The sequence below is a fragment of the Colias eurytheme genome, chromosome 12 (assembly GCF_061535395.1).
Source record: "Colias eurytheme isolate Ceu_HAF_F1 chromosome 12, ilColEury1 Martin Lab GWU primary, whole genome shotgun sequence".
NCBI classification, from domain to species: domain Eukaryota; kingdom Metazoa; phylum Arthropoda; class Insecta; order Lepidoptera; family Pieridae; genus Colias; species Colias eurytheme.
The window spans coordinates 7991495-8010181 of NC_142991.1; the positions used below are offsets into that span (position 1 = coordinate 7991495).

At 33.3% G+C, this 18687-nt stretch overlaps 1 protein-coding gene across 5 annotated transcripts in view; it reads left to right on the top strand.

Moving 5' to 3' along the window:
- Positions 1-223: 223 nt before the first annotated feature.
- Src64B (Tyrosine-protein kinase Src64B) overlaps positions 224-18687 on the top strand; it is a 48539-nt gene continuing 30075 nt past the window's right edge. For 3 of the 5 annotated variants that reach the window (XM_090107797.1, XM_090107795.1, XM_090107799.1), the window contains exon 1: positions 14498-14797. The gene's annotated coding sequence lies outside the window, so the exon portion shown is untranslated. Of the gene's footprint in view, positions 416-14497; positions 14798-18687 lie in introns of those variants that run through there. The other 2 variants (XM_090107796.1, XM_090107798.1) reach the window with 1 other exon arrangement.

The following is an 18687-nucleotide window of genomic DNA, read 5'->3' on the forward strand; positions in this document are numbered from 1 at the left end:
TCGCACTATAATATTTTTCAAAACATTCCGAGCACGTATGAATAGCGATTAGCAAGGCGATTAATGAACACGCTATAGAATCTTTAGTACAACTTTGTTTTGAAGCTTCAGCTTATTTCTGTAAACGAAAAAACTATTTATTCAATTTGTCTATGGTCTTGACGACAAAAGAGACTTCAAGTCGGGAGGGGAAGTGGGGAGAGAGGGAAATTAAGACTTATGAGATGCGGGGGTGGAGTATGTACAAAGCGATTGTGGTTGTTTTGGCTTATTTTTCTTGTCTTTTTGAATGAAACTAAATAATTAAAGAATTTATTTCAATTTTTAATCGAAGTGATATTATATACTGCCGTTATAAGTGATAACTATATCCATAGTTCCATCTTGTGCTCAGAAAAATTCGTGTTTATCAGCCGTAAGTAAGTTTTGGTTTGTTTATTCATTATTTATATTAATTTTTAAATATAATGAACATGACGTTACTGTTTGTTTTAGCCTAATTAATCGATGTCACTTGGACAAGGCGCAGTTAATAATAATTTAAGTTAATTTTGAATTGGTCGTAGAATCACAAATTATTGTTTTTAGTTTTAAATATTTAACTAATGACTAATCTAGAAATAACCGAAATCTAAAAATTATTATAAATACATGTTTATATATTATTTTGTCAGTATTTGTTAAAAAAAAAAACAACAAAATTATAAAGAAATAAACTATGAGTTAAAGTAAATTAAAAATTAATGAAAAGGTAACGTATTCCCGTTATTTGAATAAACTTTAGCGAACAATTTTTTATCCTAAATTTAAGACGTCTTTATTTTTGAATTTAGTTTCAAAATTATTTGGAGTACCTATGTACAAGCTATGTACCTATTTAATAGAGTAAAATAAAATAATAATTTTCGTCAATGTGTAAGTAGGTATTTTATCATTTTAATTAAACTATTTATTATCAATAACATATCTGTGATAGGTAGTAACTATAACTAATGAGGAATAAATTGTTAATTGATTGCTCTGATTAATGTTGTTATCTTAAAATAACAATAATCTTCATCAATTAAAAACAAAAAAAACTTAAATTTTTACCCAGATCTAAGTTTCTCATTTGTTACAAAATTGAAACAGAAAAAAAGGAATAAAATATTCAGAGTACTATCAAAAATGGACTAGTACCTTTGAAATGTTATAATTCATTGAGAAAACAATTCTAGGTGAGCTAGTTTAGGCTATAAAATGTTGAACCACAATAAAGTAGTATTACTTTAATAAATAAGATATTGATTTTATATTTAACTAGTTTTTCCCCGTGGCTTTGCCTACATTTTTCCGCTCCTATTACCTTGTTAATTATTGTATTGACTCTAGCCTTAATCTACATATAAATCGGTTATCACTAAAATAAATTTTAAAGCCAGATCCATAGTCCCTGAAATAAAACCAAACAAACAAACTATTCAGCTTATATATTATATTATATTAATATTGATAACATATGAAATGCACAATTATAAAAAAGAGAAAAATAACTATGAAGTAAATTGGGTATAATAAGATTCAATATCAATTAAATGCAATACAATTAAATATTCTTCAGCATCAACCTGCAAATCACTAGTATGTTCTGTATAGAAATAAAGTAACATTTTTTGTATGACGGTCCAGAAAATAATGTACAAAATCCAAAGAAATATGTTTATATACATTACAATGCATACACCTGATTTATAGATGCCAGCATAATGACTATCTACTATACATATAGTAGGTACATATTCATCCTACTATGCTTACATAATAATTTGTTATGTAAGGATAATCCTTCAAAAACGTCTTCACTCTTTGTAAGATTACTTTTGGCGACCTGTTAGAATTTAGATGTTAGATCATTAGTTTCTATCATAGGTACTATAGAATAAGACATTCAGCCTACCATCTCCATAAAAAATATTTTTGTATGAATTGATGAATGGTCAACAGGAAGGACTTAATTCTCATAAACATCCTGTATTACATAGCATACACTTAACTAGCAGTTTTTATATGAATCGGATATTAGCGAAAGTAGGGTAGGTATGACAATAAGTCTGGGCTAGCCTAGAAATTCAGACGATGCCTCTATCATACAGACATTCCTTCTCAGAGGCGACAGGCAGGCGCCGAAATAGGCGCCAAGATGACCTTCTTATATACATAATATATCCTATAACAATGTGTGCATGATCATTAAAATTTCGGACATTACATATGTATCAGATGAGGATAGTACTGTGGTACTGCTATTCTAACTATTTTTAACAAGAGTTTATATTTCCCAATATCGAAATTCAGCAGTAAACTATAGAGGTGCTCTCACAAAGGAACTACGTTTCAACGATTTTTACTTCGATACAGCTATGTTACGGAAAACGGTGATGCAGAAATAGAAAAATCAATTTTTCCTCAAATATCCCTATGTCGGACGCGTTGCCTACGGGGCAAATAGATATCTGTGATCCGAACTAACGAAACTGGTAGGCGATGCGATGAAAGTAGGGCAAAAGTATTGTGAATATTTTTACTCAAACACTGTTTGCAATCAACAAAATGGATTTGCAACAATTCATTGGAAAAGCAAACATTATGTCACCTTTTTCTTCGTAATCCATACTTATCATAATAAATATCATTTTTATCATGTACCTATAATCCGTTAATCTGTATATTAATTATTATTATAAATTATCGTTTGGTTTATCTCTGAAAATGTTTAAGTAACTAGGAAGACAATTGTAAAATTTGCAATATTGTAATAAGTAGCCGAGGGTTTCATAAATATAGAAGAAAACTATTTTATCCTGAATATAAGAGGTTCAGCGTTAATTAATCTAAATACATATATAAATATTCGACGAATTCAGAGCAGTTACAAGTTGGCAATAAAAATGAACACAAAGAACGTGAGATGGGTATCACTCACTGGGTATCGTTTATACACGTAGTATGTATATTATTATTAGTCTATGTTTATACTATGTATGATTGGAAACTGCATGTTTCTGCCGCATTAGCCGATATACCACGGCTTTAAAGATCAGTGAATTATGCGTGACGAGAGACCATAACATTTGCATCGATTCCGGACGTGCGATATTTACTATTGCTAATATAAATTTTATTTTATGTCCGAGGATAAGCTATAGAAATATATTGGAACGTCCACTCTAGACTTATCTCTAACACTATAATAAAATAAAGGTAGGTACTACTCGTACTTAGGAAAATTGTAAGTGTAAATAAATGCACAAGAATATTATTAGGTTATTTTCGCCATAATATTTTTAAAAATCGAAGGTAATCCGAACGACGACAAGAGATTACTTAGTTATAATATGGTTATAATATTTTGTGTCGGAATTTTCTTGATTTTTATTTTCCTTCCAATTTATTTAAGTAATTGTTTCTCTTCGAGGTTTTTTTCTTTGAAATATTTTTTTAATTTCTTCGGATTAGTAAAATTAAGTGAAATGAAATGAAATAAATTTATTTGTACATTTTATGTTTTACAATTAATATACGACAGTGGGTCCCAAACTAAGTAAGTTGTTAATTAATTAAAATTTATTGAGTTTAGTTCCATAACGTGTCTGTGTGTATCTACAGCTATGTAGGTACACACAGATCTGTATGAGATATTTAATGTGATAATTTTCACTGTAATAAATGAACTAACCTTACATAATGTGGTAACAGTACTACCATAAAACACCGGCAAAGCTATTCTTAGCATTGTCGATACACTGAGGTGTCGCATAAAATAAGCAATTCGACCGGCATCGGACTTGAATCGACCGATTCGTGGAACTGTGCATTCGGTTACATCTAGAGGTGTCAGAACTGAACGGTACAGCTATTCCGGTTCTAATTAAAGCACTGTGATTCAGTGAAAACGTGCGTTAATTTGTCTAAAATTCGCATCAAATCTAATATTTCATGTTTCGGATGGCTTAATTGCTTTGCCGTTATATTTAGGCGGATATGTTGTATAGCATTTACTTTATTGTAGGTAATGAAGTTGATATCGTCAGCTTTTTCGTTTATTTACCTACTGTTTACAACGGTGATATGTAAGAATTCTTAGTAAGAAGTAAGATAATGAACGATACCAATTCCATCATAATTCAGTCAATTTATAATCAATTTAAAAATGATTGATTTTAACACAGGATTCATGCTGTACACAATATTATAGAATCATATTAAGTAGATGAAGCGTTTAATTCGAGTAGGCAGTGTACTGTATAAAACTATAAACTGCATAGTATAAAATTGAATCTAACTAATCAATCTACATTAAAGTTAACCTTGTAAATTGTTATTATTATAGATGATCTTCAAATTACAACCAATTTAGTACGCCTCCTTTCTTGAGACGTAGAGTTGTTCAACATTATTCTGGTTACCTTCAGTTCCATTTAACTGATGTCTGTCTTCTACACTCTGTGTAAATTTAACAAATTCTAATACTTTTTAAAAATCATCAATTTTATTATTAGAAATCGCATCATAAAGTTCATCACAGACAATGCCATAGGGCAACAAAATGTCAACAAGGAGTATTTTTAAACCTTACAAAAGGACTTCCATTCAAAGCGAAACATTAAAATCGGTCGCTGTGTAAAATTACCAAAAATATAAACACAATAGCCGGAAGCTGAGCGGTCTTATTATAGTCCTCATCTATTATGCATTTAGCTGAGTCCAATCAGAAGCAGAAGCCGTAAACGAAAATCGTTACTCGGAGACAGAACTGGAGCAATGAACGAGGTAACATCTAAAAAAAGCAAAGCCTCGTAACTAAAGGTTACATAGGAAAACGTCAGTTATCTGCAATTCCAGTAACCTTATTAACCTGGGTTAGGCATTCGCAACTATTCAGCTTTAGAAAACTCACCCGTTTAGTTAATTAATGAATATTTATCAGTCATGGTCCATGCATACCGCAAGTATTGCACACTTTGTAATAATTCTACGCTTTTCAATTTATTTTTAGCGTGCAATTTGAAATGAAAATAGTCACGACGATTATAATTATTTACCATACTTGTTGACTATAAAGTTCCATTCCTATACCACTGGGTTTTAGAATAAGATATACGAAGGATGTTGACTCACATCTAAGGAAGTATACCTTGTCATTACAAATTATAATAAGCCGTGTGGTAACCCGACCCACGCATTGCGTTGGCGTCGTAAGATGTTCCCCGATCCCTTTCTATTTGATTTTTGTTTATTTCAGAATGATAATAAATGAGCCTTTGTGCTGATAAGTTTATCGTTGTTTGGGGTGTTTGTACAAAGAAGCCTTTATGAAATTGCTACATAAATAACGAAAGGACGAAGTAAAATCGTAACAAAATATATAGTGGCTGGCGAAATTCTTACAAAATGTGTAAATTATGACGACAATAGCACCAATAGCGTGTCCGAATGTTACAATATAGATTTCTTAATTAAAAATACCGTTTAAATTGAGATTATAATACGTTTCTCGTTAGTAACCGAAACAGGGTATGAGATCAGAGATTATACAAGATACCAAATATGGTGATGAACATCGCAATGTTCCATTTTGGTCCTAATAAATGCAATGTCGTTGACTCGATAAGATAAACTATACTGGTGAGTGAAAGCAATTCTGAATAAGTCTAAACTGTAGATAGAAAAAGGAATATATCATGTGAGAGAAAAAAAAGCTACGAGGTATAATAAATCTGTTTTACACTTAAGAAACACACCCGTTATATGAATTATTAGTTTTATTCATTACTAGCGGTCCGCCCCGGCTTCGCCCGTGGTACATATTTACGTTTTCTCTACATAAAAACCATCCTCGTACTTCAAGGAATATAATAAAAAAAGAATTATCGAAATCGGTTCAGCCGTTCTCGAGTTATGCGCTTACCAACACATTTTGCGATTCATTTTTATATATAAGATTTTGTCGAGGTGATTGCTAAACCAAATCCATATATTTTAAACTTGCGGAACGAGAAATTCTTTCTATGCCGTCATATACGCTGGCGTAAAGTAGAGCGTGCTAATAATTGTGACGTCATTGCAAAGATTCTCTTAATTAACGACCGTTGCGAGTATCTATTAAAGTGCTTTTATATTTCGTGTGGGTACGTGTAACCTATCAAGGCTACATCCATTGCCCTAAATACCGTTTCCGAGGCACCTGAAGTTTTCCAGTCCATTGAAATCTTTGCCAACGCGAACGGAGTGCACTATTTGCGTATTTACTCCGTGACGCCGCACTTTGTCTTGACTCCGGTCGTACCGCAAGTAAAACTCTTTCTGTTTCTATCGGTGTAATTAAACTAATTTTACTAAGTTTTCCTGAATATGCTCGGGTTTATTAACATAAGTTAATAAGTTAATATACACACGAAGCTACGCGCTAGAACTTCAATTTTATACAACCGTTTTGATTTAATTTATTTTCAGGATAGTTAATCTGGAAATATGAAATGAATTTGTGTATTAACTATGTAAATTTCATATGCATTTACATTGCAGACCAGCTAAACGAAATTGTGACGGGCGACGAATTTGTAACTGATCTATTATGGACGCTCATTCAGTCATACTGTTTAATTAGCAGTGAAATGAGCATTTCACTCAATTCAGTTCATTAATCATTTGATATTTTTATACAAAGATTTTGTAACTTTAAATTAAATTATTTGTCTCTTTTTAACTGTCCCTTAAAATTTACTATACTTATAACAATATGGAAAAGTTTATTTCCATCTAGTTGTAGACAGGTTAACTATAAAGTTTAATTAATTGTCTGTTGTTGTATTTAGAGTGCATGTATAGGGTTTAATAAAGCGACACTTAGAAAGTTCAGTAAACGAAAGATCTACTTTTTCGAAGACATGAAAACAATACGTAAGAAAGAAAAGCGTCAATTAAAGTTAAAGTTTCCGTATAATACTTTAAAAAACGTGCCATTCTCATACTTAAGGGTTTGTAACGTTAATGAGCAACGTTGTCCCTTACAGTCTTTGTCTCACTCACTGATAAAGTTTCTGCATAAATTTCTAGTGCCTAGTCTAGACGGGGTTGTTTGTTGTGACTGATGCAATGGCACTTTTAAAGCTGTTACGCATTACGACGTTTCAATGGATATATATGGTGGTTGAATCTACCGTTCAAGACCGAATAATAACGCTGCAATGGAATCAGCATTATATGAAACAGGTCCACCTAATCAAAGAAATAATGTTCCTTGAAATTTAATTAGTAATATTGAAACGTAATACATAAATCACGTCGCATATGCATAGCGACTGATCATGTTATAATGTTATACGACATAATATAAAACAGGTGTGGAGTTTTTGCCCTCACTGCCATACACTAGGTCAACAGGGTTCACTCGAGTGCCAGCTTGGAGACGTAGACTCTCAACCACTCACTTAGGGGCTTCGTATAGCTATCACACAATAGACTGCTATGGTGCCATATGACAATGAGGCAGGTTTTATCAAATGCAAAGTTTGTAACTGTCTAGGCTGCAGTTAGTTATTAACCTGTCAACGTCCCTTAACGGATGTCAGATGATCTATTGTCTATTAGGTCTGAGAGACCGTCTGAGAATTCTGTCTGCATCGCAGTTTGTGTTTGTAAATCGCATTGTGTATCCCATACAGGCTCTTTGTTGTATTGCGATTTTCCGTCTTTTGTGTTTCGTTTTTTGTGAATATATAAACATTCATCAACACCGTGCGCTAAAAATGTGAGGATGGTTAATTTTGTGCGAGTTTGGCCACAGCGTTCGCTCGACGTATTGATTTTTGTTATTTGCATCGCGTCTGCAATCCTGTATCTGCAGCCATTGTTGAATGAATGTCCAATTATGGCATTTTTTCACCGCCGCAAATCAATGGCTATCCATTGATTTTTTTTGTCAATATCTCGTGAAAATGAAAGTTGGTTCTGATGCAGGGAAGTCAAGTTGTTTGCGTACAGATTCACATCGTTCATAATATTTATCAAATACTTTTTCCAACGTTGATAAAAGTGAAAGAGTGTCGCTATGCGAGTACGGCAGATATGGTAAAGTATAAGTAAAAACAGCTACTTGCGTACACTGTAAATAGACGCATGCTCTTTCCCAAAACGTTAATGCACATGTGAATGTGAATCCAAGATAATGTGCACGCGTTTCAGAGGTGTTATTTTGAAAGCTACCTGACATACCTTACTGTTGTCTGGAAATAGTCGTTCACGTGTGGCAAAATTTAGGTCGCGTCCGTTCCATTTATAATTTTTTAATATCTTTGCTGATGTGACGCTTTATCACCTATAAAGAATTATGGTTGGGTGTGTCTTTCAATTCTTGAATTAATCATTTTTGATGAAACACGGTTTAAGATCAGAAAATCCTTTAAGTTTGAAATGATTAACTTAATAAATCTGAAGTCTTTGTTGAAAGAGGTTAAGCTCTACTCATTTTGACGTTCCTGCGATTACAACAAGATTTAGTAATTACCGACTGAGATTACTCGGTAATTTATAGGGGGGTGGCCGATATCGAACGCAATCTCAGACGAAGGAAATTATCTAATCTTCATTTAATAAAGTACCGTTCACCACTTTTCATCTCATCGGTCTGAATCTCTACCGATTCTCTACTATATAGACTAACTGTCTCGTCGAGAGGAAAATTAAAGTGAAGTTAAATATCGTGTTATTCATGTTTTACTTCGATCGACGATTTGTTCCATGTTATTCTAAGCATATTCAATTATCGACCAAATTTATAACCTACATTTCTGGGTCACGATGATGAACAACAATAACTTTTCATTACAAAAGTAGGCGAAGTTTGTACACGCCTTATAAAACTAGTGGTTGGGGCCATAGCTTGTTGATGTTGAATTTCAGAAGTATTATAATATAAATCATAATCTTTTTTTGGAACTATAAATACCCAGCATCAATAGGTAACTAGAAATTATATGTCAACACCAGCTAGACTAATAAATCGTCTAGACATCTTAATAATATTTTAACCCCTTAAATTTCCAGACCGTTGAACTAGCTTGCCGATGCATAGTCGATTATATGGGATCTTATTTTGCTAATATCTTCCAAATATTAAACTAATCCATTCAATAGATAGTAAGGAAGTCTTCAAAAGGCTTTTCGGAACTTTTTAGAATGAAATAATAAAACCAGTATAGTTCCAGTGTAGGATTAACTTTGAAGACGAGTTTCTTCTGCAATCTAAAGCATCATAATAAGTTAATTTATGCTTATATTTTAATAATGTATTATGTGTTATTTGCTTTTTAAATGGTATGATTCCGATGAGATTATATTTAATTTGTCCATTTTTTCACAATCTAACACAATGTAATTGTTCAATTTTAAAATAAACTTACTTCTAACATATACTACGTGACCATTGCATTAGCCTAAGTTTTTCAATAGATTTCGGGACGTAATTTTTCGAGTGTAATTTAATAGCGTGGAATCAGTAATTCCTTAGAGTTAGAAAAAAGTGTTACGGAAAATTATCAAGTTAAGATTAAAAACGCCGATCTAAACGGGTCTTGTCGAAGTAACTCCATATATTTTATCTATTTGGGCCTATCAGAATAAAAGTAACGATTATATTTCTTGCTATGGATGAAAGATTTTTTTTTATTTTTATCTTCTTTATCGTTTAAACTGGTTCGATATGTTTAGAAAATAGAGATAACATGAAACACTAATTAACATTGATATTGTGCGGGTTTTTATGTTATCATCTAATGTAACAAGATAACGTAAAGTTCAAAAAGACTGGGGTAATGGGCAAGAATTGGGTAAAAATTAAATATTTTACACTAGCTTTCCGCCCGCGGCTTCGCCCGCGCAGTCAAAGAAAAACCCGCATAGTTCCCGTTCTCGTGGGATTTCTGGGACAAAACCTATCCTATGTCCTTTCTCGGGCATCAAAATATCTCTATACCAAATTTCATGCAAATTGGTTCAGTAGTTAAGGCGTGATTGAGTAACAGACAGACAGACAGAGTTACTTTCGCATTTATAATATTATAAGTATGGATTTAGGAAGAATTGAGTTATATGTACAGTAAGTATATTTCTTACAGTACTTTAATGTGGAATCTTTAGCAATGGTTATTTGTGCTTTAAATGAGTCAGTTTGGGGGCAATGGTTATTTGTGCTTTAAATGAGTCAGTTTGGGGCATAACCAAATCAACTTTCTAGTTAGTCTTCAACTTTACACAATAGACGAAAACTGCATCTGGTAGTTTTAATGACGACCCAGAACAAACCTAGACATTCAAATCAAAATGTATTAAAGAATTTTAGATTTAGGGCCGATTTTTCAATGCTTGGATAAAACTTATCCGTCCAATAAAGTATTACACGATAATATTAAAATGTCACGTAAACTGTCAAATACGGGCAATTAGAATACGTTTTTAAAATGGTAGTTTTATACATTATTCGATGAATAAGTTTTATCTAAGCATTGAAAAATCAGCCCTTAGCCTAATAATATCTGAGTTATTTAGGCGCACGATAAAATTGCTCGCGTGTTAGCAAGCTTACCGCGGCTGTACACACTCGTCGAGAGCCTCTCGTCGAGAGCCTCGGCCGAAAAGACTCTCGTCGAGAGCATGCCTGTACACACTCGTTCTAACATTTGAACTGAAGACTTACACGAGAATGGACGTAGAAATAGCTGCTGCTATTTGTCTTTGTGCCGTGAGCTATTATAATTTTTTAAACATTTACTATAAAAAAAAAATTCTCAAACCATGGAGAAAAAGAAGATGGTGGATGATTACTATGCACCGCAGTAGAAACAGGGAAATAAATATAAAAACTTCCTGAATAGTTAATGTATTTTATTGTATTTTTAAGGAATCAATAGAAACGCTTCTTTGTTTCAGAAGTAAAATGGAAAATCAATTGGCTGAGTTGGTGGCAGAACCTTCTGGCCAATCCATACTAATATTATAAATGCGAAAGTAACTCTGTCTGTCTGTCTGTTACTCGATCACGCCTTAACTACTGAACCAATTTGCATGAAATTTGGTATAGAGATATTTTGATACCCGAGAAAGGACATAGGATAGTTTTTTCCCGGAAAAATACGGGAACGGGTTTTTCTTTGAAAACGCGGGCGAAGCCGCGGGCGGAAAGCTAGTTTAAAATAAATCCATAAAAAATAAGTTCCATAAAAAAGGTTCTGTTTGATAGCACTCCAAAAACTGTAATTCTCGTTCATTAGACCACATAGTGAAACACGTGCGTTCATAAATAACGTCAGCGAGCAACTAACTGAACGAGTGTGTACATGCTCGCTCTCGTTTTCCTCGCGAGACTCAACGAGACCCTTTGACTCGGGCGCAAAAAACCGACCAGCGACCGAGACAGCCGAGGCGAGACACGAGAGTGCGAGACAAGACGAATGCACCATGTACATACTCGTTCTCGGCCTGTCTCGGTGTGTCTCGGCGAGTGTGTACAGCCGGCATTAGAATTTACGTCAAAAGTAATTTTTCAATTGCTGGTTGCGTTACCTTAATCATGATTTATTCTTGTAAAAGCAAAACCAACTGTTTTATTTTTAACTAGCGACCCGCCCCGGCTTCGCACGGGTGCAATGCTGATACTAAATACACTACAGAAAATCTTTATAAAAACATAGCGGCCCGGCCGGCCGGTACCGCCGCAAACGGTACGTCCCGCAATTTTTAAATCTGTAATATCTTCGAAAATATTCACTTGAAACATACGGTGTAAAGGGCCATTTAGATCTATATTAAATGAACAATGTATTCAAGGTATTTAATTGGTTAAGGATTAATGCTGTATTGGTTAAAATCGCTTCGAAAATTAGCCATTATTTGTCGTAAAAAGTAAATGACAAAAAAAAGTTATTGTGGGTTATCCATAATAGATAGACATATGCCATCGCGGACTTTTCTGTAGACCTTTTCAATGTGTACAATACTTAGTACATTATTTTGATAAAACTCGTAGGGTTCAGCCTGCGTTTGCAATGTAAGCGGAAAAAATGTAATTATTTACGACATCACATTAGAAACCTCAAAAATAACAGTACTTCTCCACTATTTAATGGATGTTATTATACATATAAACCTTCCTCTTGAATCACTCTATCTATTAAAAAAAACCGCATCAAAATCCGTTGCGTAGTTTTAAAGATTTAAGCGTACAAAGGGACATAGGGACATAGGGAAATAGGGACAGAGAATGCGACTTTGTTTTATACTATGTAGTGATAGTACTCGTTTATATGATCATAAACTTACTGTCACGACTTGGTCGCGTAATGAATAGCGACTATAGACTCAAAAAGTGTGGGTTTGAAACTTAGGTTTGAAATATGTATTTTTCAAGTATCTGGATGATAAGATGCCTTTACAAGAAATATCATCATCGTATCGTCTACTATACAGATACTGATACTGTTATGTATTCTGGATTGTCCTTTATCTAAACTGCACTAAATTTTTCATATTCAAGGGAAAGTTTTTTAGAGCAGAAGCCTAATATGGTAAAAGTAATTATGCCATATGGTGTATAAGAAGCTCGCTGGCAGTTGCGTTATGCGCTTACTTAAATGTCTTGCCCACATCTGCTGGCATGGCTTCAGAATGCAACCCTGCTAACGTGGGGGACACATTCGGCACGTGCTGTCTTTATAACGGTGTAAACTGGTATTAAACATTATTAAGAACCGACACTTTTATTGGTTTATTGTGCGTTAGATGCATGCAGGTACCGGCATTATATTTAATGGTAGACTTAATGTCTCCATTTCACACGTTATTATCCTAGTATGCTTACAGTGCAGCAAGGATTAATGTATATTGTCAAATACGAACGAAAGTAATAGTCAACTAGGATAAGACAGGATATTGGAATCAATGAAAAATATTCTTAATTTATATTTGTATGGATTCAATTTTGACGTTTAAGCTGTATGGAAAGATTCAGAAATCTGTACAATTTTATATTGAAGTGTTCAAATATGTCAAGAACAAATACCGCACACGCCGATGGATACTAAATTTATTTTATGTTTGCTTACCGAGTGTCACCAAAAACAAATTCGGACGAAAAGATCGGCACGTTTGTGGTACCCGCAGCCCTCGTATATTTTTATTGCTTCACTTTGTCGGTGTCGGGGTTGCTTAAGTCCGCACAGCATGGTGTACTGCTTGTTATTATCAATTTTCTAAACGATATTATTTTTGTTCGCATCCGAAATACGATCAGAAATAAAAACAGAACGTGTTTATTTCTCTATGCTCCAAGATGTGACTGGGAGTAATTTATTGCCGTTTCGGTTCCATTCCATCTGCGTCTGATGTTCTAACTTCTAACTAACGGGCAATCCTTAATGGCCCTGAGTCAATATCGCCGAATGATTTATGCCCGTGTCCCTTAAATATTTCCTAATTAAGTATCATTTAATTTAGATGTTGAATCGTTTTCGTCATCATTGAAATAGTTTGGTCATAATTAAATAAGTGGAGAGATGAACGCGATGTTTCGTGTTTGAATTTTTTGTCGTGTTTAATATAGGCTAAACTAATTTGCCAGCTCACTGGCCGCTTAAATTTTACGATGCGGATTATGAATCAGCGACAGTGCATTCAACGAAACGGGATATTCAGTAAGTGAGCCGTTTGCTCGTTTCTTATGACTAAGCAAGCTATTGTAGTGCTGTGTCTCTTTTTAGTGGTAGTGTCTCTTTTTAGTGGTAGTTTTGTTCTGAAATGCTGTGAACTATGATTTTCTTGTATTAATGCATCAATTACATCCCATTTACTTGTTTTATTACTTTGGTCAAAGATACCACAATTCAGGTAAGTACCTAGTACCTACATATTATTTTATTTTAGTGTTTGGACCAAATTCACGAGATTTTGATTGATATAGATAATTTTGTATATAGCCTACCGTACATAATTTTTAAAATGTTTTGACAACATCCGACTATAAGAGAACCATATGGTTCTTAATTACGTAAACGGTAAAGCGTAACAAAACCAATCTTTTGTTTACTTTGGCACGAGTCACAGTAGAACTTAGAATCTGGTTTATAATCTCTTATGGAAGAAAAAGGACTTTCAGATATTACAGATATGATTACAAATAATTTGCATCAAAAATCAAATTCACCTGGTTGCTTAAAACTTAGTGTACAAGCATTATATTCATCAGATTATTTGCCCCTCAATATTGGTATAAAAAAAACGTGATTTGAAATAAGGGTCTTGTCGTTACCCGTATATGTAACGATCGCGATGTCATCGTCAGCTTTGTATACATGCGTTATCATATCAGACAAGGCTGGCTCGACGCCTCCAAGCTGGTGCTCGACTCGCGCGCCCCCACTGAGATCCCCCCGCCGTCCCCCAAGTAGCCCTCAATTGATGCAGTCTCCGTTCAACTGGCGTGGGGGCCGCACGTCGCTGTCTCCGAACATAAGCTTTTTTCGTGTTCGAGCTTTATCTTCCCATTTCATAATGAAGTGTTATATGACTTCCAACAAAGTATTCTCCTTTTGTGCTGTTTAAATAAGTGCTTGTGTTAGTAATTTCCATTACCGTGGTGACGTCTTTTATCATTGGACAGTTATAACGGTTTTGTTGTGTATCAATTAGTCAACTAAGTTTGTGTTTATATCTATGTTTGTTTCTATCAACGGGATGTCATTGACACATTAAAATCTTAATTAAACAGGTATGTAATGTTAAGTGGGTAATAATTATTGAAAAGGAAAAGCGGTGTTGCTAATTATCTTAATTACTAAATTATGAAAGTAGGAAAACAAAGATTATGTATTGTAATGTTATCTCGGTATAGCGATCAAAATTTGAGGTAATTGCTGTTTGAACAATAACGTAATAATACGGCATATGCAGTAATTAAAGGTTATTTATAACTGTAGGTTGCTGTGCCGTTTGTGATGACATAAATATTTAATTATCCCACAATGTTAAAGAAGGGTGGTACGAACCGTATGGGGAAGCGGGATAGCAAATACCTACAATTTGAGGGGTTACCAATTTCGAATCGTTCGCAGCTACAATGGATGGATTTGGGGGAGAATTTATTTAGAGACGCTCATTCATTCATGTTATTTAGTTATTTATATGAATATGGTTTTAAATAACGTGGTTTTGGAAATTAAAAACTAAGCAGATATTGTAATTTGTACACAATTGTTCATTGACAAGTTGGAACATGTAGTGACATGACCCCAAAAGTCTAATGTTTACTGCAACGAGATAATACATATCAAAATATAACGCATAGTGATGTACCTGCGTATTTTTTTCCTAGTAAATTGTAAAAATTTCAACTGATGAATGTAAGTCTAATTAGAAGCAAATTGTTAGAGAAAGGCGAGGATTTTTATTGTCTTCAGTTAATCTTACTTTCTTGTCTAACAATGCTTCCGTTTTGCGCAGATTCATCAGATATGAAAGCATGAGTTACATTAAAATAGTCATTCACTATTTTTCAAAATACCTATTTACAATATTGGTAATATTAATATTGATTCATCGTTGTAGGTACAAGACCTTAAAACTCATATTGTTTGTTTGCTTAAAGATACAGTAGGTACCTATCACATTTTAAGTAGAGTCCTTTTTCGTAGATAAGAATGTATTATGTAATGTTGATAAACGCGAATGTTTACATTTTAATTGAATTGTCGATTCAATTATTATTAGATTGTGTTTTGATTATTATTTTGAAGTACTTATTGGCTCTTCACTAGATGGAAAATTGATTATGATATGTGAAATAAAGCAAGAAAGCAAATCTTATCACCCAAAGTACCAAATATTTGAATTGACTAATCCATACATAATATTATAAATGCGAAAGTAACTCTGTCTGTTACTCAATCATGCCTGAACTACTGAACCAATTTGCATGAAATTTGGTATAGAGATATTTTGATACCCGAGAAAGGACATAGGATAGGTTTTATCCCGGAAATCCTACGGGAACGGGTTTTTCTCTGAAAACGCGGGCGAAGCCGCGGGCGGAAAGCTAGTTTCAAATACATATTACCTATTAAAGAACATATGGAGTTGAAACATAAACTAAATAACGTGGATACACTATTTTCCTCACACTTTGAGACCTGGGATTAAATTAAACCTTTATTTTTATCTAACGTGTTAAGTACATCTAATAAGCATTTTTTGCACTCAAATGAATCCGATTGCCCTTTGGAAATATTCCATAGTTGCTAGAACAAAAACTTAACGAAGCATCTGTATAACCAGTTACAAGTTCAACGAAGCACAACTGAATGTGCTGATAATTAAAATTTTATAATTGCTATCATAGCGGCAGAAAAGTTCGCATGTATTAAGATTTAATCTCATATCCAAATTATCAAAATGTTCGTGCCTAATTGCTACGATATCAAATTGCGGGTGATGAATAATTATTTCGGGAGGTTCTCCTAGACCTGTTGTATTTTTGAGGGAAGTATTTTTTTTTAATCATATCAAAAACATTCCCCAATCCAGAGCATACTTTCTTTTGAAAATTTTAACTGTGCTGTGCATAAATTGAAACATATCTGTGCTAGTCACATAATATGATTATCATTTGCATTCTTTTGTTTTTATCATTGTAAAATGAATGGTGTTGCTTCCATTTCGCATGTAAATCAAGCTTGCTTCATAATTAGAGAGAGTGAAAGCACCGCATTTCAATACTGGCATCAAACAGGGAAAAATAATATGTTTAAAACGTATGTCCACATATAGAAATCACTTCATAGAACATACATGGCATTAATTTGCTTTATTGTTGTGAGACCGTTCACTCGTAACCGGCGCAGGACACTGACCCACTGTCCGTTAAGTTCGATTTATAGTCGCCCATGTCATATCAACATCGTAAATAACATTAACTCATATTTATTACCACTTTTTAACAAGTTACGCAACGAGAGAACGCAAGCTTGGTATGAATTGCATTAGGCAATTGTCACGAATGTTATTTTCTTACTTTACTCACAATCCGTTTTAATACAGAAACTTTCATTTTCTTCTCGGTAAAATTGTGAATGCACAGACTAATTGCCCTCTTAACCTCTACAATATTTAGTTTTTTTGTTACCATACTTGACATAAATTCTAGCTGTCCTATTTTAAATCTGGCTTTTAATGTTATTCTTACAAAAAAATTGTACTGATGTATGATATGAATGGTAACTCTGTCTCTTTTTTGTTTTGATTTAATGAATGAAGTAATAAGGTAGGTTCTAGCAAGAAATTGAGAATGTTCAGAGCATCCTGGTTCTTTGCTAAGTTATTTAATGCGTCTTACCAAATAATTTTACTTACCTATAAATAACAATGTGAAAGCTTCAGACCGATTTAGTACAATAGACCTGTTATAGTTTGTAGCACTTGTCTGTTTAATAACAATTTGTTGGTACAAATTTATATTCGTCACCTCTTTTGTTCTTCGATGACTTCATTCAAATCAAGATTTGGTTGATATTACAAACAAGTTTATTGACGAGTAGTTTATTATCATTAATCATGTTTATAGTTTATGCCTATTATTAAGGAGGTACTCACCAATACATTTATTTGACTGGCTCTTGGCATTACTTGGTTCAATTAACAATCTTACTTCCAGATGCCTTCTTTATACATATTTAGTTTGTTCTTAGCAATTATTAATTATCTATTTATTTGTTATTATTATACAAACAATACATCAATTCATAATAACATACTTATTCCTTGAAGATACGTATTTCTTTTGTATTTTGTCAATGACGGCTATCATTTGCTTCCAGAGACATTTCCATCATGTTTTATTCATTCGCATTCTTTCTCTCGTGCATTGTACGCATTTGTAATTACGTCTAAGATATGTACATTAAACAATCGGATCAAAGTTCATTGAACTAAAGTTGACATTCATTTGTCATTAATATTTATGACGATTCTCATAGTTTGGGTAAGGAGACACCTTCGTTTTTACAATATGATTATTATTGTTGAAGACTGCAGGTGCATTTTTATCAGTTGCAAGCATGCAATTCTATTCATACTCTGGTCTAATCTTATTAGCATTCTTAATATCTTCATTTTATATTTAGTTTTGCTAAGATTTTAATCAGTTTATATTTTAAGTCAGTCAAACTGAGATGAAGTTTTTTTATAACGAAGTCAAACTTAGTCTACAAATAGCGAGAGTTCGAAGGCATCCAGCAGTTGGTGAAAGTTTTGTATCTTTCATTTGCATATTGAATTTTGTTTTAATAATAAATTGAAATAGTTGCAAATAAATTCAATACGGAATATTTCATAAAATAATTATTCATGGTATTAAAAGCATAATTTATTAAGCATAATTTGTTGAAAGAACTGAAATATTTTCAACTGTTTAAATAAAATTTGATCTGTACAGAAAGGTACAGAAGTTAGCATGTGAAATAATTTACCTACAAAAGCTCTGTGCAGGCAAATTGTTGTAGCAACTTGCAGAATTGGTTTCCAAGAACATTGAACGTGTACGCAGACAGCATACCTAATCTTAACATTAATTTCAAACCTGCTAGTTAGAAACGAAGATTTACTATT